The 26,464-nt window shown below is 36.2% G+C and overlaps 1 protein-coding gene across 5 annotated transcripts in view; it reads right to left on the bottom strand.

The window, feature by feature from the left end:
- GRM1 (glutamate metabotropic receptor 1) overlaps positions 1-26,464 on the bottom strand; it is a 398,087-nt gene that overhangs the window by 294,843 nt on the left and 76,780 nt on the right. The gene's annotated exons all lie outside the window — the stretch shown is intronic.

The raw sequence follows: 26,464 nt of genomic DNA, 5'->3' as shown, positions 1-26,464 counted from the left end.
CTCTAGCTTTAGGCATCTGGGTTCTGGACCAACCATGATTCTGAACTGATAATCCAAGTTCCCACAGGAGTCAGAAAGCCTCACCCACATAAAAAATTAATTAGGGCCATTTCTGTTGCAGAAGAAGCCTCTGCAATATGGAGACCTTAATCTTGACCACACAAGATCATTGTGGGCTAGAGTTTAAGACCTCTATCAACATGCAGTTGCCATTCAAACAGACATGGAATGACTGAGCTTAAGTAGGAGCCAAGTTTCAGGTTTAGTTCAAGGGCAACCAGGACCCATGCTTGTCACCTTCCCAGGTTACTCTGTGCAGCCTCTCTCGGTGAACTACAGAAATGCTCCAAGAAAGGCCCTGGCTTTGTCTTGCCCACAACCTATCCTCTGTAGGTTTGCAGTGGAACAGATGCAGAATGGCATTGAAGAGAATAGTCAACATTGATTTCTCCGTCACACACACACACACACACACACACTCATATGTACATATGGGCTCTCTTTGTCTTGTTTAATGAAACACTACACTTCAAGAAACCCATATATCCTGAATGACAAGTCTCTGCTAGTTTAAAACCAGACTGTTTCTGGAGGCTGCTTCTCATGCAGTGCAAGCTGTAGGATCATGGTGAATGTTATCTTCTGTTTTAATTCCTCTACTACACACATATTGCCATTTGGTTAAATATTAATTGATGAGAAAAAGAACGTTTCAACCCAAATATTTAACCTCAAAAATAAAACAAAAAGTCTTTCACCTCAAATCTGACAATCTTTAGAGTTGTTTGAACAGCTAAAATGAAAACATCAAGAAAAAGAAATACTCCACATCAGTATTCTGGAAAGTCATTAAGTTTCTAGAGGCCACAACTAAAAATTCCATAAGAACAGAAAGGAGTTTGGCCATATAACTTCTAAGGCTTCCCATAGCTTTAAACTTCTCTGATTCTATAGTGGAAATACAGGGCATGGCCAAAGATACTGGGGTAGGAAAAGGTGTGTATAAAAGAAAAGAAGACTTTCAGAGGTTTTACCTCCTGGAAACATCAAACAACTCCACTACTAACATGATTTATTAAATTAACTTTGCAACCTACCCAAGCACACATATACGGTACTAAATCTGAGTATCAACATTTCTCAAAATGTTGCTAGAGGATTTTTTCTTAAAATGACTTAAATTTGCATAGCAAATTTATAATTCACAAAGCACTTTCATGTATATTATCTTGTTTAACCCTGAAAACAATTCTGCTTTTAGGGGTTAAGAGTATGTATGAGCTCTAGGAACACAGGTTCAAATCTTGACTCTTGATCTAAAACTCACTATGCCTCATATTTCTCATCTATAAAATAAAGACGATGAGAGCACATACCTAAGAGTGTCATGGTAAGAAATTGAGGTAATATATGTAAATAAATCACTTAGTACTTGGTGTCCATTAAGTATTCAATAAGTATGTGCTATTGTATCCTTGTGGCAAATTGTATTTTCCAAAGAGAGTGATACCAGTATATCCCAACCACAAGTATGTCTTGCAATATGGCATTCGTCACTCCTCTATTGAAAAATGGGAGTCTGTGTTCCCTCCCCTTGAAATGACCCTGTTTGACTTCTGAAGCCAAAATATAAATGTGATTCAACTTTGCCTGGCCATCTAGGGATACGTCCCCTTGGAAACCAGCTACCATACCATGAGAAAGCCAAGCAGTCATGTGGAGACACCATGTGTAGGTGTTCCAGTCACAGCCAGAGGTCATAGCAGACAGCCAGCACCAACCACTAGTCGGGTGAGTGAGTAACCTCTCAGATCATTCCAGCCCCCAGCCTTTGATCCATTGTGTCTGATGTGTAGTAGAAAAGAGACAAACTGTCCCCACCAAGCCCCCTCCCCCAATTTCAGATTCATGAAAAAAAGTAATTTCATTATTTTAAGCTACTAAATTTCAGGAAACTGAATCTTGCCCAAGATTACACAGCTATTAAGAGGCAACAAAGTGAACTCAAAGGCAGATTTTCTGATTCCAAATCATGTTCTCTTTCCATAATTTAAACTTTGGGAAGTTGTCTTGAGCATACGCCAGGCTCATCATCACAATGTATGTCAATCTCATCCCATCTATGATCATTTGAACCCAAATACCCATAGGCAACAGCACCTGCATCCAGGTAGGACTGCCTTTCTGGTTACTTTCTTGCCTCCTAAGACAAGGATTTCTATTTCTGTTTCTGACCTTCTCCTTATTTGGCTACCAGTTTAAGCTGCCTTTTGCGAATTCTGAACCTGAAATAATAATGCAGCACCCATTAGGCCATCTCCTGAAGGTTCACACACTTGAAGAGCCCTCCATTAGGCTTAGTCTGTAGGACCATTAGTACAGGCCCAGCTCTCCCCACCATTTCTTTCCATGGAAATAAGTAACTATAAAACTACAATTGGTAACAAAATGTTATGAAATGTAACAATGTTTCTCAAATGAAAAGTAATGTTAACTCCTCAGCCAAGGAAAATTTAATATGAAGCTAATGAAGCCTTAAGCCTCAAAGCTCCTCACTTATAGGGGCTCCTTCCAAGACTCTGGGAGGGGCAATAGCAGTATACTTGAAAACATATATTTTTATTAAATTTACCAAGTGCAATATAACTATCTTTTTTTCTTAAAGAAGGCCCTCCAAATCAAACCAATAACCTTGAATCTGCCCCTAATCCTGAGAGCGGCTTAGGCAAAATGAATCACTGAGAGGAGATGGGTAGAGGAATGGGGTAATGGGGTGATGGACGTTAAGGAGGACACTTGAAGTAATGAGAACCAGTTATATGCAACTGATGAATCACTAAATTCTACCTCTGAAACTAATAATGCACCATATGTTAACTAAATTGAATTTAAATTAAAAAAAATTGTAATAGATTACCCAATGCAGCTATCAACTTCTGTTTCTATAGGAGTGGTTATTAACTTGAGAGCTTAAAACAATTTGATAGCAGCAAATTTAGACCATTTTTTTCAGAATAAGTTTAAAACTTTCTTCAATAGTAAAGGTTATTGGAGATTCTCAAATTAAGGAATAAAATTAGGATTTCAATAACCAAACACACAGGGGAATCTATCTCTTCTCCCCCAGTAATTAAAAATTAAAGTGATATGAAGCAATTAATGAGGGACTTAGAAGAATACTAAAGGATCTGAAATTCTTTTGTAATGGATCAGTTTGAAATGAGATCATTCAGAAAATATTTTGATGCCCTGTTTCAGCACATTTTAAAAAATGATCTTAAAAAAAATGATCTTAGCTCCAGTTTGAGTCAATAAAATTAATAAATTTGTCAAACTTTTAACTATATACACAGTATGTTTTTTAAAAACGTGCATATTTGTGTACAAATATCCATGTGTCAAAGAGATATAGGAAAGCATTACATCAAAAAGAATAAATATCTCTTGGTGGTGAGATTTTTTTCTTTCCTTTATGCTTTCCTCTATTTTAGAAATGTTTTACAGTGAAAGTGGACTATGTTTATAATCAAAATAAAAAAACATTCATTGTCAAGAATGCCTTTTATTTCAAGAGATGGTTCAAATACAATTATATTTGCATTTAGTTCAGGCTTCATTAAGACTAATTCAGCTTCATCAGTTTGGGCCAACTTTTGATCCCTCTGTTACAAGAAGCCTCTCTAAAGATCTATACAATAATATAAAGTCGCAACTTTTTGCAATGGAAATTTATTTTTCTCTCATTTCTGGCTTCACTTTAACTAGAAATCAGTAGGCATGTATCAGTTCTTCAGAATTTAAAAATAGCAAATTAAAAACAAAGATGATTAGAAAACAGTCCAAACTTTAAGCAGCTAAGACAAGTATAATCAGTTGAGTTAAGCCATAAATTCATTTTCACATAATGTTTTGATTTCCAATATTTTTAAACATCAGAATAGGCTGCTTCCTTCAAGAATCAGGTGATAAAATGAGGATTAATTCACCGCTAATTAGGACTCTGAGTAAGTGAATAGAAAACAACTGGGAACATATGCAAATAGGATAAGCACTCACATAAATAGCAACTCAGAATGGAGAAAAAAGGTAAAAATAAAAGGGCTTAGTTGCTTGAAGAAGCTACTAAAGGTGATAAAACAAAATTATTTCAAAATAATTTCAAAATTATTTTGAAAATTATTCACTTAGCCTCAGATATATTTAGAATATAGACCTAAACTCTCAATTTATAAATTATACCTTCAATCTAATAATAAAGTCATGACAACTAGAAAGAAAAACAAGTAATAATAAAAGGAGAAAGGAGGAGGATAGAGGAAGCGGGAACAGAAGAGAAGAAGGGAAGAAGGGAAGGAGGGAGAGAAGGCAGAGAGGGAGAGAAAGAAAAGGGAGGGAAATGGAGAAAATTATTCCTATGGCTTAATCCCAATTATACCACAATAAAGACTCTGCAAATGGCCAAAAATGACCAAAAAACAGAGAAAATAAAGTTGTATATAATAACTAAGAAACAATGTTCTCTGTGCATATTTAATTGCTTCAAATGAAATAATATCAATTAAAAATAAAATACAGGTAATTGTTTCATGGGTGTGGGTGCTAAAGATGTATTTTTGTCTACTCTTTCCTTCATAGAGAATATAAGAACAGCATGTATTCCAAATCCATGATTTGGCAAGTGGCAATTATCAAAGGTAAGTTACAGAAGAATTATAAAAAGTAACCGAGATCATTCTTCAAGCTCAAACCAATATGGAGTGACAGCAAGTTACACCAATGTTAAAGCATTTTAAAGAATTCTTTTGTCACTTAAATGAGGTCATTAGTATTAGACAAGTAACATAATTTTACTCACATCACTAATAACTTGTTTTATCTTTTAGCTTAAATAATGACCTGAAATTTTAGAATTTTCCTTATTTCAAGACACCTTACTAATTTTCCTCTCCTCAGAGCTCTGTCATCATTCATGCAACCTGAATAAATGCTCTGGACTACACTCTCTACATTTTAAATGGCCACAGATCAGTTGTTAAAAAGAAAAGCAAGTATTTAAAGTTACGAGAGGACCAACAATGTTCAATTTCCCTACTCCTCGACCCTATTCATATCTCTGATCATTTAACTGTCATTGTGTGTTTATTTTACTGAAATGTTTATCATACTATGGCCAAATTTATGTCACAGAAAAAGGTATAGCTGATACTTAGAAATAATTGGTGCCAAAAAGTGATATAGATCTACATGTTGATAAACATACACATTTACTAATACATTATAGAGATTGCTGTCTCCAAAGGGATAAGGAAAATGGGCAACAGGATGATATATCTGGAGAAATTAAACATTTAGTGTATTGAGACAATCTTTTCCAAAATCAGTGCAAATATGTAATGTCTTCTTTGAAGTCTACAAAGAGGAAAGTATTACTTATACCTGTAGTCTTGAGCCAAATTATGAAACCATAAAACTTAACATTTTATGTTATGCTATGAAGTCTCCAGTGTTCTGTATCTAAATTAATTTGTCTTTTTGAAAAATATGGCTTTGGAATGCATTAAGTTGATTAAAATCACTTACTAGATCAAATTCTCCAGGCATTTGCTTTTTAATCTGTAAAACAGGAAAAATAATATTGAATTTCTACATTTTATGAAGATACAGAAAAATGTGTACAAAGCACATGGTACTGTACTTGGCACTTAATATTTTTGAAACAATTATTCAAAGCTTAAACTGAAAGAAAAATTATGCATTTTGTAAAAATAAACTATGCTGACTCCTCAGAACTAAAACTTTTTTGCTAATACTAAAAACTGAGTTTTTTCTTCTTTATGATAGATATCTGAGCATATGTATTAATCTTCCCAGGATGCCACTCAAAGAACACTGGAGATTTAAAAATAAAAATGAAAAAAAAAATAAATAAATAAAAATAAAAATAAAAATAAAAATAAAAATAAAAATAAAAATGAATCTATGGTAGCATGAGAAACCAGGGAAGGGTGCCAGATGCAGACCAGAACTGCAGGGAATTTCTAGAAGACACAGGCAGATGGGTTCAGATTGATGGTAAAATCTCACTGAGCTGTACCTGTAGCACTGAAAAGACACAAGAGAAGACTACTAAAGAAGTGAGTGTTCCCCTCAGGATCTAAGAAGAACACCAAGATCAAGGACAGAAGGGACTAGAAGCACAACTGGGTTGTGGAATGGTGAACTGCAAAATTACTGTACTGCTGATTGTACTGTAAGCCTCCAGACTAAAGCCTCAGAAAGAGCTCTCTAAATAAAATGGAAGATCTGCCATTGGGAATTTACAGAAGTTATTGGAACAAAAGGACAGTTCCAGAATGCCTGGACAGCTCAGTTGGTTAAGTGTCTGTTAAGTGTCTGCCTTTGGCTCAGGTCATGATCCCAAGGTCCTGGGATCAAGCTCTGCATCAGGTTTCCAGCTTAGCGGGGAGCCTGCTTCTCCCTCTCCCTCTGCCTACTTGTGTTCTCTCTCTCTCTCTCTCTCTCTCTCTCTCTCTCTCAGTAAATAAATCTTTTTTAAAAAGGATAGTCCACGTGTTTCTGGTAACTTTTGGTTCCCTTGTGAACACGTGGCCCCTACATCTATTAACTAAACTCTGTGGATAATCTAGAAGAAACATCTTCTGGTCAAAACCATGCAGCCTCTCTACACCCAAATCTCTGTAATAAAATCTAAATTCACTCACTGAAGAAATTATTTTATTCACTTTCACTGGGAAATCACCTCTAGCTATCATTACTTAGCAATCCCAGCCTTCAATTATAAATACAAATATTTCAGAAAAGCCAAAAATGTGGAGTTTTTAGACTAAACCAATGAATTACCATCTTCAAAAATAAAGTTAATATAAAAACTATCATAGAAATTGGGGTGCCTGGGTAGCTGAGTCAGTTAAGCGTCTGCCTTCTGCTCAGGTCATGATCCTGGGGTCCTGGGATCAAGCCCCATGTTGGGCTTCCCTGCTCAGCAGGGAGTCTGCTTCTCCCTCTCCCCACTCCCACTTGTGTTCTCTCTCACAGTCTCTCTCTCTCTCTCAAATAAATAAATAAAATATATTTTTAAAACTATCATAGAAGGCAGGCTGGGTGGCTCAGTGGTTTAGCACTACCTTCAGCCCAGGGTGTGATCCCGGAGACCCAGGATCAAGTCCCAAGCCAGGCTCCCTGCATGAAGCCTACTTCTCCCTCTCCCTGTGTCTCTGCCTCTCTCTCTCTCTCTCTCTCTCCCCTTCATGAATAAATAAATAAAATATTTAAAAAAAACTATCATAGAAGCTTAAAATAAATAGAATTCTTAGAGATTTGAAGAGATGTCATGTCCACAGAAATTAATGAAAATAAAAGAAAAAAGAAGCAATTAGATATGTTCATAGCATTGATTGCAGTGATGGTTTCACTTACCTCTAAACTCATAGTTTTTTATGTAGCAATATACCTCAACAAAGTGTTTTTTTGTAAATAAAACTGATTGTTGGAATGAAAACTTCAAATAAAAAACATCAGAATGATTCAGGCTTACAGCTGAATTAGTGAACTATAAGACTGTGCTGAGAAATCTTCCCATGTTCAATGCTTCAGAACAAAAAGACGAGAAAGACTGAGACAGGACAAATCCAGAAAACCTCATAACTACTTAACAAGGAAGAGGTAAGAGGTAGAAAATGAGGAAGAAAATAAATAACAGAGAAAAATTTATTGAACTGATGAAGTACTAACATTTTCAGAGAGCAATTAGTTGAATTTCTCTAGGAATTTGTAGTAGGGATAGGGTAAGTTGTGGAATATAGTCTAAATGCCATCTAATAAAATGTGTAAATTCCAAAGATAAGAGAGAAAACCTGTAGTCTCATCAATGAAGGAAAAATATTTGCAAAAAAGTTGATCAGACTGGCATCAAAATTATGTCATTTTGAAGATAAGAGTCTGGATGAAGGAAGAACAATATCTACAAGTAGCTGGTGGAAAAAGATTTTGATCTAAGTCATAATTCAGGTAAAAAATCACATTAAAGACATCTGAGATATATAAAGACACATGAAGTTTCCCACCCCATGTACATTTTCTGAAAAAAACAAGGACAAAAACAAAACACTTCTTTAGGCTGCATTATAACAAAATTAAAAATTTAAGAAAAAATATAGGTTATAAGTAACAGTGGTAAACAAAGAATTGACAAAAATTTATTAAAAGTTGAATACATCATTATTGATAATTCATTTTAATAGTCATAATATATATATAATGTAAACTATGTATACATAAGATGTATAATCTATTCTTCTTTGGAATATAAAAGAATATATAATAAACATTATTTTTTAATCCAAATCCAATGCCATCAAAATAGTAGATAAGCATCCAACTCAAAAAGCTAGGAAAAAAATAAAGGAAAATGAACCCAAGGAAATTTTAAAAAGAAAGAACAAAAGAACAGAAATTTTAAAAAGGAAAACAAATCACAATAAACACGACAAAATTAAAACCAATAGCAGACTTGAAAAAAAAGAAGTACCAATCTCTTCCAAGTTTGATCAAGAGAAAAACAAAGAAGGAAAATAAAACACAAGTTAACTACTTTGGATATCAAGCTAGGGAGGTGAGAAATAGAGTGATAGATGTAGAGAAGATTTTTAAAAATGAGATATCATCTTATGTCAAAGCTTTCAAATCTATATAGAATGAAAAATAATATAAGGGGCACGTGGGTGGCTTAGTAGGTTAAGCATCTGTCTTCAGCTCAGGTCTTGGCCCCACACTGGGCTCCCTGGGAGTCTGCTTCTCCCTCTATCCCTCCCTCCGCTCATGCTCTCTCACTCTCACTCTCTCTCAAATAATCAAATATATAAATAAAAATAATATAAATTTCCACACTGACCTAACAAAATTGAAATTTTTTATAGATCAAAAATAAGGGAAGGAATTAAAAATAATTCAAAGATTTATCTCTCTCCAAAAAATACTAAGCTCTGATGACTTCCCAGGTAAGTTTTATTAAACCTATAAGCTTCAGGGCACCTGGGTGGCTCAGTGGTTGAGCATCTGCCTTTGGCTCAGGTCACAATCCCAGGGTTTTGGGCTCGAGTCTCTCATCAGGTTCCCCACAGGGGGCCTGCTTCTTCTCTGCGTATGTCTCGGCCTCTCTGTCTGTGTCTCTCGTGAATAAAAAATAAAATAAAATAAAACCTATAAGCTTCAAATAATAGTAAGAAGGAAAAGAATACTTTGTATTTGATTCTATAAAAGAATTCATAATGGATCACAAAGCAGAAAAAAATGTAATGCACAATATGCCTCTACACACACACTATACTATAGATTTTTATCTCCTGGAAAACAGATGTAAAATTCCAAAGTAATCTGAGTGAATAAAATATAGAAGGATATTAAAATAATATATTATTCAATTGCCAAGTTGGGTTTATTCTAGAAGTAAAAGAATCATCCAACATTAAAAAATGTATTAATCAGAGTCAGTGTGTTAACCATTTAATTACATGATCATCCTAACATGAGAGAGAAGTCTTTGATAAAATTCAAGACATGTTCTTGAGTTTTAAAAATTATACTAAATTGAAGATAGATGAAATCTCTCATAAATTGATGAATGGTATTTATCAAATACAAATAAACACATTAAGAGGTAAACACTGAAAAGACTTTAAACAAAGATATCTATTACTAGTTTGATTATGTAGCATTGTTCTTAGCTAAGGCAAAAAACAAAGAAAGAGATGAATCATTAAATATTAGCTGGAAAACAACAAAAGTTATTTTGTAGACTGTTTCCTAGTCAATACCAAGGTAAATCAGAAAACTAGTTAGAACCAAAACACATAGTGGCCAGATACAAGATCATCCAATCAAAATCAGTAACTTTCCTAATTAACCAATTAAGAAATATTATGAAAAACTTCTCATTTGCAATTGAAATAGCAAATCTAAAATTACTAGGAATAAACCAAACAAGAAATGTGCCAAACCTATGTGAATGGGAAGACAGTATTACAAAATTATAGCTTAATTTTCATTGCCTTTGTTCTACTGAAATTTTGTAGTTAGTGCCAAAATTAATTTGAAGAATAAGTGGATGATAAAATCAAGTAATATGGAGAATGAATAATGGGAGAAGATGGCATGCTAGATCAACACAACTTCAGTACTGACTGCCACTTTCTGAGAACTTACTATGTGCTAAGCATTGCTTGAAGTTTGAGATATATGTACCACACACACACATACATACACTTATTGTATCCTCAAAACAACCCTATAATTATATCACCATTTTAAGATGAGGAAATTGGCCACAGAGAAGTTAAATAATATATCTAAAATCACATAGGAAGGATCTTAAAAGTCTATAGGATTGAGGAATCACTAAACCCTACCTCTGAAACTAATAATATATTATATGTTAATTAATTGAATACAATTTTTTTAAGTCTACAGGATTGAGGGAAATTACTCATCTTTTCTCTGAGCAGCAATTATCTCAATAATCAAGTTTTTGACCAGAAATATATCTAATCTTAGCATCTGAAGTGCAGGTGTTCTGCGTCGTTTAAAGAAACTTCATGTGCGTTAGTCCTTAATCATGCCATTGATAAACTGATACATTTCAAGGAAAGGAAAAATAAAGACCTTAGCATATCTTTAGTATCCAAAGTATTGCAATGATGACTGAAACAATAAACCTGAACACTAAGTTCCAGGTATAAAGTATCTTATTATTTATGTATTTTCCCAATCTTTAAAAAAAAAAGATTTATTTATTTATATTAGAGAGAGAGAGTGGGTTCATGAGCAAGGGGAGGGGGTGGGGGGAGCAGACTCCCTGCTGAGCACAGAGTCCAATGCAGGGTTCGATCCAAGGACCCTGAGATCATGACCTGACCTGAAACCAAGAGTCAGACGCTTAACTGACTAAGCCACCCAGACAGCTCTGTATTTTCCTAATCTTTAAAATGGAATACCAATGTAAAATTTGCAGTTATTATAAGGATTACATGAGAATATATATGATATTCTTAGTTTATTTATTGGCTAAATAAATGAATATCCCATTACCCAAACATAACTAACTAATATGGTAATTTTAGTACACTTCTTTCAAACTAGTTTGATGGTTGTAATACTAGAATAATTTAGAAATCAGTCTGCTTTCACTAATTGTATAACAATTTTTACCATGTTTGTATTGTTATTTAACCAGGATTTTGAAGGCCACATAATGTTCCAGTGAATGGAGGTATCCTAACTTACACAGCATCTCACAACTATTAGTGATTTAGTTTGAGTTCATTTTGTCTTGCTTTTGTAATTATGCATGCCACTTCAATAAATTATTTGTGCATTTATTTCCTACTTCCAATTATTTCCATAAAATTGGAAATCTTGAAAAAATACTATAAATGTTTTTATTTTCAATGTAGAGGCCACACTGCTTTCTAATTTGTGACGGGAAAGCAATCTACCAAAAATGTATAGGAATGCCAGTTTCAAACTCTCTGCAACTTTGAGTGTTCATTATTTAAAGTTACTTTTCTTAGTTTAATAGGCTCTGATCATTATTATGCTGGACTCTTAAAACAATGTTCCTAATAGGTAGTTGTTTTTATAAATGAGATCTTCTTTTCCAAATTTTTGAGGTAGTAAAACTAAGCAACAGACTCCTTAGCAGTTCCAAATGTTAAATACACACCCTCTACCTGTTTCTTTTCAGTTTTGCCATGTTGCCAATGAATGTAGTAATTACATAAAAGGAGTTCATTCATATAGATCCAAAAGTTCACTAAGGGTAGCTAAAATTTGGGAGGAGTACATAGCTTAGTTTTTGAGACTTATGGCAAGAAACCATATCCAATACAGAGCATTTCTCAATTCAGAGAGAAGATTCAGGATTTAAGGTCAAACACCTGCCTCAGAGTAGCTCTTTCCCATCCTCAAGAGAAATGGCTACCAACTCATTAGTTCACTGTCCAATCTTTCATAATATACCTAAGAGAAGTGAATCACATATTTTTGTTTTCATAAGATCTAACTCTGAAAATTTTCATCTCTTTCACTCTTATTCATAATCCCTGTTGCAAAAGCTCAGGGATGTTCAATGTGCTAGGCATCAAAATATCACTATCATCTCACCCTTGGCCTTCTGTTAAAAGCTTTGAAGAATACTGTTCTGTATTTCACAGATTTAAGAAAGAATGAAATTAAACTATCCTCATTTGAATTATCACTTTCAAAGTCTTCATTTCTCTTTTTTTTTCCCCTAGAAGAGTACATATGTTTTCTTCTAAAGGGCCTGAATTAACAGCACAAATGCAGCAATGTATTTAGTATAAGATAAGGCTTTGTTAGTACTCCATCTTCTTTTGCACTGTGCCAAATTTAAGGAATATCTTAAGGTTTAAGCTGCAGGAGGAAGTCATCAAACAATAATACAAGTTTAATTGTTCAAACATTCTAATCAGCTTGCTATGTGTGTGCTGAGTATCTAATGAGGTTTTGGCACTATGGAGGAAACAAATATATGGCATGATCTGTGCTCTCAAAAAGTTTCAATTTCAGTTGGAAAACAAAAGTGACATCCCACTTAAAATTAAAGACTGAACACATCAAAGGAATAAAAGTACTTTTGACTTCATGGTTTTGCTCCTTTTTGTTGGGTTTTATTTGACAGTTTTGTCAAAAAGAAATAGGGAACTTGAAGATTTATGGGGATGAAGACAGAATTTTATGAAATAATGATTTGCCTTTAACTTAAAGTTTTATCCTTTCTGATGATTATTTTGAAAGCTAGCTAGATGACCGAAAATCAAATATTCTTAAATGTATTTTGAAGCTGAAGGCAGTGAACCTATGAATCATCTGAAGGTGACCCTCCATGAAGAAAATGTGGAGAAACAACAAGGACCACCAATTCAGGAAAGAGCTAACTTGGCTGTTTTGGAGTTGCATAAAACCCAAGAGGCATCTTTAATTCAAAACAGCAGACAATTTAAAAACCAGTGCATGTCCCTGAGTGAGTGATCTGAATGTGAATATACAAAGGAAGAATATAAGAATCTTCCCACTTCTTATGCATAGAAATGGTGATGAATGGCTCTTGGGAAGCTGTCCTTCAGGAAGAAACCTCTAGTAGAAGACCAGATAGAGGGGTTTCTATCTTGATCTCTCCTCTGCCAGAATGAAAAAATAATATACATGGTCTGAAGCACGGAAAAAAATCAAATGTGTTGGCATTTCCAAAAAGAAATAAACTTTCAGGGTTTAAGTAGCAGTATATATCTCAATAAAGGACTCCCTATTTCTGCTTATCTGAACAACAGATGGTGTGGCAAATAAAAAGGAAAAGACTTTTCTGAAGATATTTCCTTCCAAAATGCTAAATGGAGCCTGCATCCCTTATACTTACGTTGTTCTCTCTCTGTCTCTCTCTCTCTCTGTCTCTCTCTCTCTCTTCCTCCCTCCCTCTCTCTCTCTCAAAAAAATCATATAAAAGTCAATGTTTTTCCAGAATGGCAATTAAATATAGATTGAGGTGAGAATTATGCATATTCCACTACATGCAAGTTGCTATTACAGAACTCATCAGATAACCTCATTCATTGGTTGAATTACTCAAAACAGTACCCATCTCTACACATAAAGGCTATTTCTAAACAGCACACTAGACTGACTCACATCTAACAAATTTTATCAGGTGTAGGGAATGCAACAGTATGACATGTAGTTCCAACATTTAAGGAGTTTACAGTGTTGGTAGAAATAAAACGTATATATGAAGGTGGAATAAAAGTACGTTGAACACTTAACTATCAGGCATTGAGCTAAGTGCTTTCCTGTGGCAACCCATTCAGCACCCCTAATAGTAGGGGTGGTTAGGGGAACCTTGTTGTCCTTTCCATTGACTTCTTAAAGCAATTAGAATAAAACCCAAACTCCTTGCCACTAAAGACCCCATGATTTGATCCCTCCCTTCCTCAGCAACCTCACTGCCTACCATATGATCACAACACCTGCTTACTATGCCCCAAATGTTCTGGCCTTCCTTCTGTTCTTCCAATAAGTCAAGATATCTCAAACCTCTGGGATTTCATACTTGCAAGTCTTTCTGCCTGGAGAGCTCCTCTTCTGGTCTGTGAGAAGCTGACTCTACACATCAGCCATGCTCAGGTAAAGTATCAGCTTCTTCATAGACATGACCATCCTACCCAATGTAGACCTTTTCACAGTCACTACTTCATAATCTGGTTTTATTTTTCATAACATTTAATATTTGCTTACATTATTTGCTAGTCTATCTCCCTCACACTTTGTTGTATTTTTTCACCACTGTGCACATCTTGAATACAGTAGGAATCAAAAAATACTTTTTAAGAGAATTAATAAATTTCCACAGATGAGTTAACAGAGACATAAAGCCATAAAGCTGCTAAGTAGCAGTCAAGATTTGAGCCTAAAGCCCATGTTCTTTTATCTCATCTCTAAATACCTAATTTGGCATATTCAAACAACAATTACACAACATAGCATATGAGTAAACAGAAGATGAATGCCATAAATAATAAGTACTTAAAAAAACAAAAAATAAAACAAACAAACAAACAAACAAAAAACCCTCCAGACTGGCTTTGTTAGGGACAGCTTTCAAGGAGGTGGACTTGAACTGAGTCTTGGAAAATGGGTCATCTCATGACCACTGGAAGAAAAAACTGGGTGAGTACTGATGACAGGGGAAGCACATACCATCTCCAGAACAGCAGGAGAGCATTCTGGTAGGAGATAGTGGAAGTATGTTTTAAATCTTAACATTTGCATCTCAGAATGAACACTGACATTCATCAGCTAGGTGACAGCATCATATAACTTCTCTAACAGTTTCCGCATCTGTAAAGTCAGCCCGACCGATTTCACAGTGTTAAAGTAATTAATGGAAATATATATATATGAATTATATGCAGCATATTTCTAATAATTTGTTCATATTTAAACATGGGAATAAATGTAAATATATATTTACATATATATACACATATATATATATGCACTTGAAAAATATAAGTTCTCTAAAAGCCAAAAATAACTTCACCATAAAATGAAGAAAGCAAATTTGAGGTAAATAGCAGGAAACTTAACTAATGCCAGTTAATATAAAAATAAACAACTATAATTATTTATTTTAAAACATTTATGATTATGACCCACTAATTTCAAGGAGACCTGAAAGGAGAAACAATCACCTCCATACACAAGTAGTCACCCAGATAACCAAGTCCTGATGTGGCAATGAGGTCCTCAGGTAGAAGGAATGGGAAGCATGCCTCCTGAATTCCACAGATACCTTTTAAATATTCATTTCCTCAAAACCTATCTGTTAAATGGATCCATTTATCTCTCTAATGTTTTTTGAGGTAAATGCAATTGAGAGATGATTAAAGGGAGGAAAGTCAACAACCAGTGAAAGGGACATAGCGAGTTCCCACGGGTAATCAGAATTTCTGGGACAACTTCCCATTTCTGGCTTGAAGGGTGAAAGCTCCAGTAAAAACAGCCACCTCAAGCCAGTCAGAGGCAAAGCTGCAATTTCTGGCAGGAGGTCTCTAAAAATGCTCAGTTTAGCCAAGCCCTGGGGCTCTTTTACTGTGCCTGGAAGCATGAGAGGTAAATAAGTGAATATTAAAGCCAGAGAAAAACTAGACACTGACAAGAGAAAAATCATTTGTGCAAGCTAGTATGCTACTACATTTTGCCCAGATGTTAGTATTTATTTTGCATATTGTTCCTCTATTATATTTTTGATTTTGTCTCCTATGGAATAATAATACCATTTAAAATAAATATTCACAGAAAAAATTTATCAAGAGGGTGCTGTTTTCTTAATCTTAGAAGAGAAGAAATAGGAGATGTCACAGAAGGCCATGGTCCTGGTGACAGGGACAGGACATTGTAGGAATTGTGTCAAGGAGAACCTTGCAAATTCAGCTTACTGGAACAAAGACACATTAGATGCCACTGAAGCCAGGGGAAAAGAGAGTATTTATAGTCATATCACCAAATGCTGCCCAAAACACAAAAAGCAGGCTAGCTACCCTTAGACATAGAGAATCAAAAGAGCGAGCAATAAGCCTAGAAAGCATTTGTCTTTGCTTTACCAGTAATCATTAATAACTTAGTGTGCATTTACCATTCTAGGTATACTGGGGTGCACAAAAATTACCCAGTCTCATAACCTGTCTTCAAGACACCTGTAGTCTGGTAGAGGAGTTGATCCTCAAACACAGGGTGTGGGACCCAAGGAATTTAACAAAAATTCCCTACCCCTGGACAAGCAGAGCAGGACTAGCTCCATTTTGTGCTACACCCACCATCTCATGTATAACCCCCACATGATCTGCTTATTGCTTAAGGCACTCCCCCACCCCAGTCAAGCCGCTGAGCATACCCTTACCGGAAACCACCAAAGAATGTAAACCCCGCCTTTTGCCCGCCAAACCTGCGCGCCAATTCTGACCAGAGTGATAGGCTAGTTCAGATGGTCACTATAGGGTAAATTGTAATTCAATTGTCCACCTGCGTGCGGACCGACATGACTATGCAACTTTCTATGTGTGTTACAATCTCATTGGCCCCTGGCCCCTATATAACTGCTACGCCTCTTAACCTCGGGGTCCAAGCCTCTGCACTGCTTGCACTTGCACCCAAAATCGAGCTTGTCAATAAACCCTCCTGCGCTTGCATCGGTGTTGGCTCCTTGGTGGTTTCTCAGATACGTAATCTTGGGCACAACAAGGGAATTATACCACAAAGGTGACTAGATTTAAGTGGGTTGAGAATTACAGATGATGAAAGTAGCTCAGTGAGGTGATAAATTAGAAAATATCGCTGATAGTCACTTAGAAGGTCAATGGCTATAGAGATTTGCAGGCTCTCTGGACACAAAGTTCCCTTCAGTTTGGGAGATGTAGTCCTTACTTATGATAGAATCTACGATTAAAAGAAAAAATCGATGAGAATTAAGTTGACAATTTGCTCCCTGCATCACATGGGATGTCACAAGGGACACTACGGTTCGTCCAAGGAGGGAATGTTTCTTATTAGAAGGGCAAAATAAGAGTAAGCTCCGTGAAAGCCAGGGTTTGTCTGCAAATCCAGCTCTGGATCCACTACTTAATCAGCCAGGGATTTCTTTCCTCCCTTTACCACGAGAAGCAAAGCCCTGGCCATCCACAAAGATATCTGAGATTCTTTAATGAGGCAACATAAGTGTGCTTATATTGTAATGGAAGCTGACAAGATTATGCAGCTGACCTTCTGTCTCAGAATTTAAGCTTGTGTTAGGAGTTGCATTTACAATGAATCGCCATTAATATTAATCAAGTCATTTTCCAATCACGTTCTACATAGGAAATGAGCTCTCCCTAAATAAATACCACCCCAAGACTAACTACAAATAACACTTACCCAAGTGTTTCGTGTTTTCAAACTATCACTTAAAAGAAAACAATTTCCAAATACAGAACATTTTCGATATTCATACAGACCAAATTCCACTATCACAAAACTCTAGGACTTGTTTGGAAGCTTTGTGACACAAAGATTTGATCTGCATGTTTTAGGGTGCTGTAGGGAAATAATTACAGGACTGAGAGGTAAGGGACCCAGGCTTTGGTGGCTTTCCAATCATTGTGTGACCTGAGTGCTGCCATTCAGCCTCCAAGGCCTCAGAGTGCTAACCTGTCAAATCAACAAGTTGATTGAGTTACCTTAAAAGTTCCCTCTAATTCTTAACATTCCTTTACTCCAGTAGGAGAATACTTAGTGCAGATGTCAAAATTTGGGTTTTCATGAAGATTTAAATGTGCTGTAATTTGCTGTGTCAAAAATATTACAAGGTACAAATGCTGTGCTAAAACTAAAAAATATCAATACACCAATGATTCCAGCCCCTTAAAGGCAAATGATTAATGACATATTTAATGAATTGCTTGGTTTTTTAGATAGTTTATTTACCTTTTTTCTTTTTTTTTTATTTACCTTTTTTTCAAGTACTCCCTTTTATAATTCCAAATTTCTAAAAATTCATTAGATTGACATTAACAACTATGAACAAAGCTTTCAAAAACCTGTTTTTTTTTTTTAAAAAAAAGGTTATTTGCTTGTCACCAAGAGTTTTTAAAAGTGTTTTGTTTGACTATTTATAGTCAATTTACTGCTGTTTACTTGCATGTGTTATAAATTTTAACTAAGGACATTTAGTTTTAGGAATATTACTAATTTAAAGGTTACTATTCCAAAATGCCAGATTATCTGTTTCTATTCCCCACCAATATGAAGAAGATAATCTGCATTTCCAGTTCTTTTCGTTTCTTAACCAAGCACAGTCTGACCACCACCACCCACCACTCACCTGAAACTACTCACCAAAAGCTACTACTACTCTACTACTATTAATCATTCCAATTGTTTATTTTTTAGTCCTACCTGTTGTGAAATATAAACCGCTTCACAGAAAAGCCCATAGAATAGAAATGCACAGTTCAAAGATTTCTTTCACAGGAAATATCCATAAAAACATCTCAGATCAAGAAAGAGAACATACAAAAAAAAAAAAAAAAAAAAAAAGAAAGAAAGAAAGAAAGAAAGAAAGAAAAAGAACATACCAGACCCTAGCAGTGGCCCTCCTGACCATCCAGGTCATTATCCCTTCCTCCTTTCAAGGAACCACTGTCCTAATTTAGCGTACTCATTCTTCAAGCTTTCTTTTGCATTTTTACCACCTAAGTACTCCTAAGCATTATAGGTTTAATTAAACCTATCTTTGTAGTATATCTGACTTTTCTCAACATCGTGTTTCATGTTTTTTATCCTTTTCTCTTGCATGAATTCCATTTATCACCATTTGCTTAGCCATTCCAACGTAGGTGCAATGGTTTATTTTGAAGTGCTCAGTCCACTGACCTTCCTCGGAGCATGTAAAAGTTGACCGTTGCCCCTCTGAAATTCTCTTCGCTTCAATCTTTTTTTTTTTTAATTTTTATTTATTTATGATAGTCACAGAGAGAGAAAGAGAGAGAGAGGCAGAGACACAGGAGGAGGGAGAAGCAGGCTCCATGCACCGGGAGCCCGACGTGGGATTTGATCCCGGGTCTCCAGGATCACGCCCTGGGCCAAAGACAGGCGCTAAACCGCTGCGCCACCCAGGGATCCCTTCTCTTCAATCTTTTACAGAAAAGCTCTCCTGGGTTTTCCTGTTCTCACTTTGATGGTTCTTCAGCATTTTTCACTAAGTGCTCTTCCTGAATGCTCCCCACATGGAGTATAGACCTTCTTTAGGTATCTTTCTTTATCTCCTCTTTGAACATTATCACTAGATAACCACTCTTTCTTTAGTTCTGGTCCCCAACTACTTTTCTAGGATGACTTTTCATGACTTCCTGCCTTTCTTCACCCTCAATGCAGCCTAGACCCTCCCTCCCTCCCTTCTCACTGGACATTTTACACAGGTATTCCCTCTAGATTTTATTTTTTTATTCATGAGACACACAGAGAAAGAGCAGAGACATAGGCAGAGGGAGAAGTAGGCTCCACACAGGGAGCCCAATGTGGGACTCGATCCCAGAACTCTGGGATCACACCTGAGCCAAAGGAAGATGCTCAATCGCTGAGCCACCCAGGCATCACCCATATTTTCCTTTTAATTTCCCAATCAAATGTTTCCTCCAGTGAAATCTTCAGGAACACTCCAGGCAGCTCTAACTGCTCCCTCATCCGCATTCCATGAGCACATTGTGCAATCCTCTGCTACAGCACTTATTGTGTTGTATTGTAACCATTTGTGCACATCTATATCCCTCCCTAGAGGACAAGGAATTACCTCTTACTGGTCTCTGTATCCCTAAGAGTGCCTGGTGTGTCAACGTTGCCAGAATGAAGGAATCTGTTTACTTGGTAACCTTTATGAGTTGCTGGTGCTAGGGAAAGCCTCATAGCATTAGCACTCATGCTAAATTCGCCTGCCAAAGCCGCCCCAAACTTTTACGTGGTAGGTGCTGCAGGATGGGTTCCCTAGGAAGCATACGTTGAGATGCAGGAGATTAGCATAGAGGATGTTTATTATGTATGCTCTAGGGATCAACATCTGTAGAAGGAAATGAAAAGAAAGAAGCAAGTCTGGGCTGAGGAAAATATCAAGCTGTTATGTCTCTGTGGAAGCCTTTGACAACACCACATGGGGTTCTGAGGCTAGAATGTCCCTAAGTGGGGTAGCTAAGCTGGGGCTGTGTATTCCCTCCCTTGAATCAGTAGAGGCATGACTTTCTTAGCCTGGCCAATCCCTGAAGGACTCTTACCACTAAAAGTGGCAGTGCCACTTTTAATTCTAGTTTCATAGTGTCCATCATGGTATAAAATGCTGTTAAAAAGAATCTCATAAATCAACATCCTGGGACACCTAGGTGGCTCAGTTAAGTGTTTGCCTTCAGCTTGAATCATGATTTCCAGGTCCTGGGATGGAGCAAAGTGTCAGGCTCCCTGCTCATCAGAAAGTCTGCTTCTTCCTCTCCCTCTGCCCCTCCCCCGTTCATTTTCTCTCTCAAATAAATAAATAAAATCTTTAAAATAAATCAATATCCTAAGTTATGTATGTCTAGTAGGTAGGATTTTCAGTGGCTCATAATGTATCTACATCATTATGAAAAAACCGTAATTGCCACTTTCACCGTGTTTGGCATAAAAGTTTGTGTTCTAACTTTATAATCTTTGTGTTTTTTTTCCCCTCTGGCCTTGTGCCAGCACTCCTAAAGGTCAGTCACCCCATACATAAGACCCCCAGATCACAAAAGTTGTAGATAAAGACCCTTGCAGTGAAAATTTAACATGACTCCCTTTGGAAAGATTGAAGTGACAGAAAACAAGGTATTTGGTTGTTCAGCAGTTAACACTAATGAAGTGCACAGTTCCATTTTCTCAGCCACATTTCTGTGAACGTTGGAAATAAAAATTTTGAAAGTCTTAACTAAGTGCCAAAGCATCTGAATATCTAACTTCTGGCTAAATATTTCAGTTTCTTCACAAGTTTTTTCTTCCATTATTTTGTATACCTAACAGTGTGAAGAAAAAGAAGAGAAAGAAGGAGATGGGGGCGAGAGTAGATACTTATACAATTCTCTCTTGGACAATCTCAATATATAAGCTACCAAACTAGAAGGATTCTTTTTCTTCACATGGGAAAACGGTAATGCTATTTACCCCAGAAAGGGTAAAATCTTCACTTTTTCTATTCCTTCTAGAATAGCTCAACATATGAATCACCAACATATGAAATACATAAGTGTGCCAAAAAGGACTGTACAAGAAGACAGGGCAGTAAAGACCAAAATGCAAGAAATTTGCATTGGTGGATTCTGATTACTGATTTCTGAGGCTGGCATAATAAAAAGAGTCCTGTGACTGCCAGATTTCCAGAATGAGCAAATAGATAAAGCGTGGTGCTTTTAACCAGGATAAGATATATAATATATAAGAGGAGGAGCAAGTTTGGGAGAGAAAGATTATGGCTCAGTTTTGTAAATCTTCAGCAGAGATGGCTGGATACCATCCAGTGGAGATTTAAGATAGTTTTAGATCCCTCACTCCTTTGAAGGCTGTGCTAGGAATATGAATTTGGCAGATATAAGTTTAAAGACTCATTCATTCATGCATTTATCATCCAACTAGCTATGAGCCAGGTACCATGGTGGCTTTCAGATAAAAAGAAGTTAGTGTGGTGATCAGTCTCATAGCTGATGCTGTAAGAATGGATGACACCACACAAGGAAAGATAGGAGGAGTGAGAAGAAAACCAATGATAGGACTTTTGGAAGGATCCAGATTGAAGACATGAATACTAGAAGAAAAATGTGAGAAGACTAAGAAAGAAAGGCTGGATAGGTCAAAGGAGAACCAGAGGAGAGTAGGAGCTTAGAATGTAAGGGAGAGACAAGAAGTGGACAGAGTTTAGATTGTTACATTAGGCAGGCTTCCCTGTAGAACTCACCATTAACCCTGGAAACTGGCATGTGCCATTTCACTTGTGATAACACCTAACTGCAAAAATAATAGATCTAGTATACTGCCACATAAAAATACTCAAAGATCAATTATATCACTGATACTATTAATATATTATAATTATTATGGCAATCACTAATAGTATTATCATTATCAACAATGTTCTATAATTTTAAAACATCAAGAGAAGGACTTTGAAAAATGGCCCCAGGCTTTAATCCCCAGCAGGTCCTCTGATAGAGTAGATGCTGCATGGTGGATGGCAGTGAATCAGATTACAGAAGGTTGGGAAGTGACTGACTTAGAGGGAAGACAAGAGACAAAATGTAGACTAGCATGTCCAAAATGTTGGCCATAAAAGAAAGATTGGGGGCAGTAGACAGATAGCTACTGGAGGCTTTTGTTAAATGTGTAGGGGGTATGCTCATATACTAAAGAGATTAGGTCGCTGGAGTAAGAAATTGTGAGGATACAAGTAAGAGAAGGAATAATGAGAAAGATTCTGGAAGACTCTATCAAACTATCTCAAGAGCAAGGGTAAATTTCTAACAGCATTAAAATACATCAAGTACTTCAGAAAAGGTCTAATAAAGATGTATAACATGTTATTGGACTATATTAAAGATGACCTGAAATACTGAAATAATCTGTAAAACTGATTAATCATTTCACAGAGCATATGTACATCATCACTTTGTATACCTTTTTTTTAAAAAAAAAATCACACTGTGAAACCTAAATATATACAATTTTTACTTGTCAGTCATAACTCAGTAAATCTGGGGCAAAAAGAAAAGTAAAGCAAAAAGTTAAAATCACTTTTTTAAAAATAGTTAAATATGTATCAAATTCACTAATTGGAAAGCTTACTAGAAAAAATATTTCTCTTGAAATTAATATATAAAGTCAATTAATTCCATATCACCAGCACCTTATTTTAGTCTGTGTGTGGATGCTTAACAAGTTTATTTACATGCGCATTAAAAAAGCCAAGAATAGCCCATACACACTTGAAGGAGAAGATGGTAGAAAAGACTTACCCAGATATCAAGCCTTCTATAAAGCTACAGTAATCAAGATGGTGAACATTTATTGCAAGGATGGACTTTTAAATCAATAGAATATAACTGAAGTTCAGAAATAACTGTGCACACTAAAGGATACCTGATTTATAACAAGTTAGCACTCCAAACCAATGAAGAAGGGCAGACTTTTCAATCAAAGGAACTATGATAATGGGTAAGTATATCCATCATTTCCATGTGTATTTAAAAATCTGTGTGAAAGGTGAAACTTTAAATCTTTCAGAAAAGAACATAGAGGAATATCTTAACTTAGGATAGGGGTTTTTAGTAAGACACTTATTAATAAATACTTATTTAATAAAGCACTTACTATAAAGGAAGATATAGATAATTTTGACTACATTAAAATTGAGAACTTCTGCTTATTATAAGACCCCATGGAAAAGGTAAAGAGATAGACCACGAAAGGGAAGGAAGATATTTGTAAGCTGATAATGCTTAATCTCAAAACACAGCCAACTCACTGAGAAACTCAAAATTAAAAAAAAAAAAAACTATCCAATAGAAAAATAGGGAAAAACTTGAAAGGAAGTTCCACAAAAGTCAAAATGCAAAGCATCAATAAACTTTTTTTTTAAAGGTACTCAATAGAGTAATAGAGAAAATGCAAATTGAAATGAGTTAACATTAAACATCCTTAAGATTGGAAAAAATTTAAAAGTCTAATACCAAATGTTGGCCAGGATTTGGAGCATCAGAAATTGTCATATACTGCTGGTGGGAGTATAAATTCATATACTCTTTTTGGAGCGGCATTATCTAGAATAGCTGAAACACATATACCCTTTGATCCAGAAATCCTACTGCTAGGAAAAAACTTTAAAAAATGAATGCACCAAGAGACATTGTTCATAATATCCCATACTGGAAACTTCCCAAATTGCCATTATCGGTAAAATGCATAAATAAACTGTGATATTCATTCAATGGACACCATGAAATATTAAAAATGAATGGCCAAACTAAAGTTCCATGCAACCATATGAAGGAACCCCACCACAAGGTTAAGCAAAAATAAGACAAAAAAGAATATACACAATGTGATTCCATTTATATTAAGTTCAAAAATAGAAAAATAAACCTTTTTACTGAGATGTGAACATGTTGGTGGTAAATGATAAAGATAAGCAAAGTCAGTATTACTATGAAAGTCAGCAGAGTGTAAACACTAGGAGAAAGGAATGAGACTGCAACTGGGATGAATTTGCCTGGTTAGTTCCCTCTCACTCTGCCTTCAGTAGCTACTCCATATCTTCTATATAAAATGTTCTATTTCCTGATCTAGGCAATGTCTATACAAGTATTTGCTTTATTTTATTTGTATAACTGTCCATTTGGATTTTATGCACTTTTCTGTGTGCGAGTAACATTTCTCAATAAAAGGTGCAAGGAGAAAAAGGATATGTGGTGAGATTAACTTTAGACAATAGTGGGGAAATATAACTTTACCTAATAACTTATTATAAGAATTGAACATAATCTATATACAATGCTTCGCTCTACAGCTAAGATGAAACACATGCTCAATTATCTTGCGTATATTAAATTATCTATAAACAAGAGCCAACATGGAAAAAAAATGATGTTAAAGCTGGATTTTTTCCTTGAATTCAGAAATACTTCAAGATATTTTCTAACCACTGAGGAGTATTTGTGGTCACCAGAAACCTTAATCTGTTTGTGTAGATGGCCTACAGGAGAGAAATATTATTAATTTCCTTTGCAAATGGATAAGCAGCTTACCAAGGCATTTGGTTACATGTCATCCTGTTGAAATAAGGTGTTTGATCTATATATTCTAGTGTTTTGCATGCTGGTATATTAAAAATGATATCTTAGACATTTCATTTTCTTCTTCTGTGCTTTAGTATCCAATTTTAGAGACTATCAAATCAACTGAGTTAACCATTCTGATTTATCCAAGAATGACTGTGAGGCTTAGGAGTAATATTTATTAAGTGCTATTACTTCCACAAATACATACGGAGCAGTGTGCTCTGTGAAAGGCAATGCACCAGGGGTGGGGAAGGGCGCTACATAAGAGAATAATGCATGACCAATGAGAAAGTCAAAAAAACTGAGTTCAATAGATCAATATGAAACAAACTAACCATAAAGCAAAGCTGATATAAATGCTAAGTAGAGATGTAAGTCATACACTGTAGGAATATTTAATTCAAACTGGGCAAATCAGGACAAGATTGTCATTTGAAGGAGACTGAGAGGATCCAGGTTTGGCCCTTACCAGAGTATGAATTTGAACAAATTCCTCCTGCACTACAAAATCAGGAAACTCCATAAGCAGAGGATAAAAGTTCTAGATACGCTCAAAGACTGTAAAAGAGATGGGTAAATTGGTAGCACCCATATTGTGGAGGGGTGTAGAGGGAAAAGATACCCGACAGGCAGCTTGAAACCCATCTTTGAGAATACAGAAATAGTTTTAATGTCTACAGAGTTACTGGGTTAAACCGGCTCTACCACAAGACAGAAATATATGACCCACCCCACTGTCTTGCAAATACATTCCAGAATTATAGACCTTAATGAGCTTCTACATAACAAATGTTCCTCACCCACGTTTACTTGTTACTCGCGGTACTTCCTGTCCTCAACTAGCAAGCACCTGTCCTATAGCTTCATATATTTGTTTTCTATTGCACAACATAAAAACCCTTTGTTCACTAGAAAAAATTGGAATTTTTTTCATGTAATAGATCCAGGGATGGCCCTTCTTCCAACCTCCGTCCACCCTCCCATCCGCTTTCTAGTCAGTGCAACCTTCGGAACCATGTCCCCTGTGGTCCTCTGTCTCGGGGACCAGCCAAGGCTCTGCTCCTGATTCCGGATCAACCATGAGCTCCCGCTTCATCGGAGCCCCTCCACAAAGGTGCAGGCCCCGTCAGCTGCCTGGTTAACCTGCATCTGGGGGCCTCCTACACCGACCTCTCTGCGCTTCTATTTCAACCAAGATGATGTGTGCCCGACGCTGCGGGCTGAGAAGCGCCAGGGCGCTGAGCATCCCTGGAGGGCACAGAAGCAGCGCAGCAGTCGCGCCGTCTTCCACGATAGAAGCAGCCGTCCTGGGCAGCGCGGGTGGCTCAGCAGTTTAGCGCCGCCTACCGCCCAGGGTGTGATCCTGGAGACCCGGGATCGAGTCCGGCGTCGGGCTCCCTGCATGGAGCCTGCTTCTCCCTCTGCCTGTGCTTCTGCCTCTCTCTCGCTCTCTCTGTCTCATGAATGAATAAATAAAAATCTTTAAAAAGAAGAAGAAGCAGCAGCTGTCCCAACGT

Source organism: Canis lupus, chromosome 1 (genome assembly GCF_011100685.1).
Source record: "Canis lupus familiaris isolate Mischka breed German Shepherd chromosome 1, alternate assembly UU_Cfam_GSD_1.0, whole genome shotgun sequence".
Classification (NCBI taxonomy): domain Eukaryota; kingdom Metazoa; phylum Chordata; class Mammalia; order Carnivora; family Canidae; genus Canis; species Canis lupus.
This window is presented reverse-complemented; position numbering and strand designations above follow the sequence as displayed.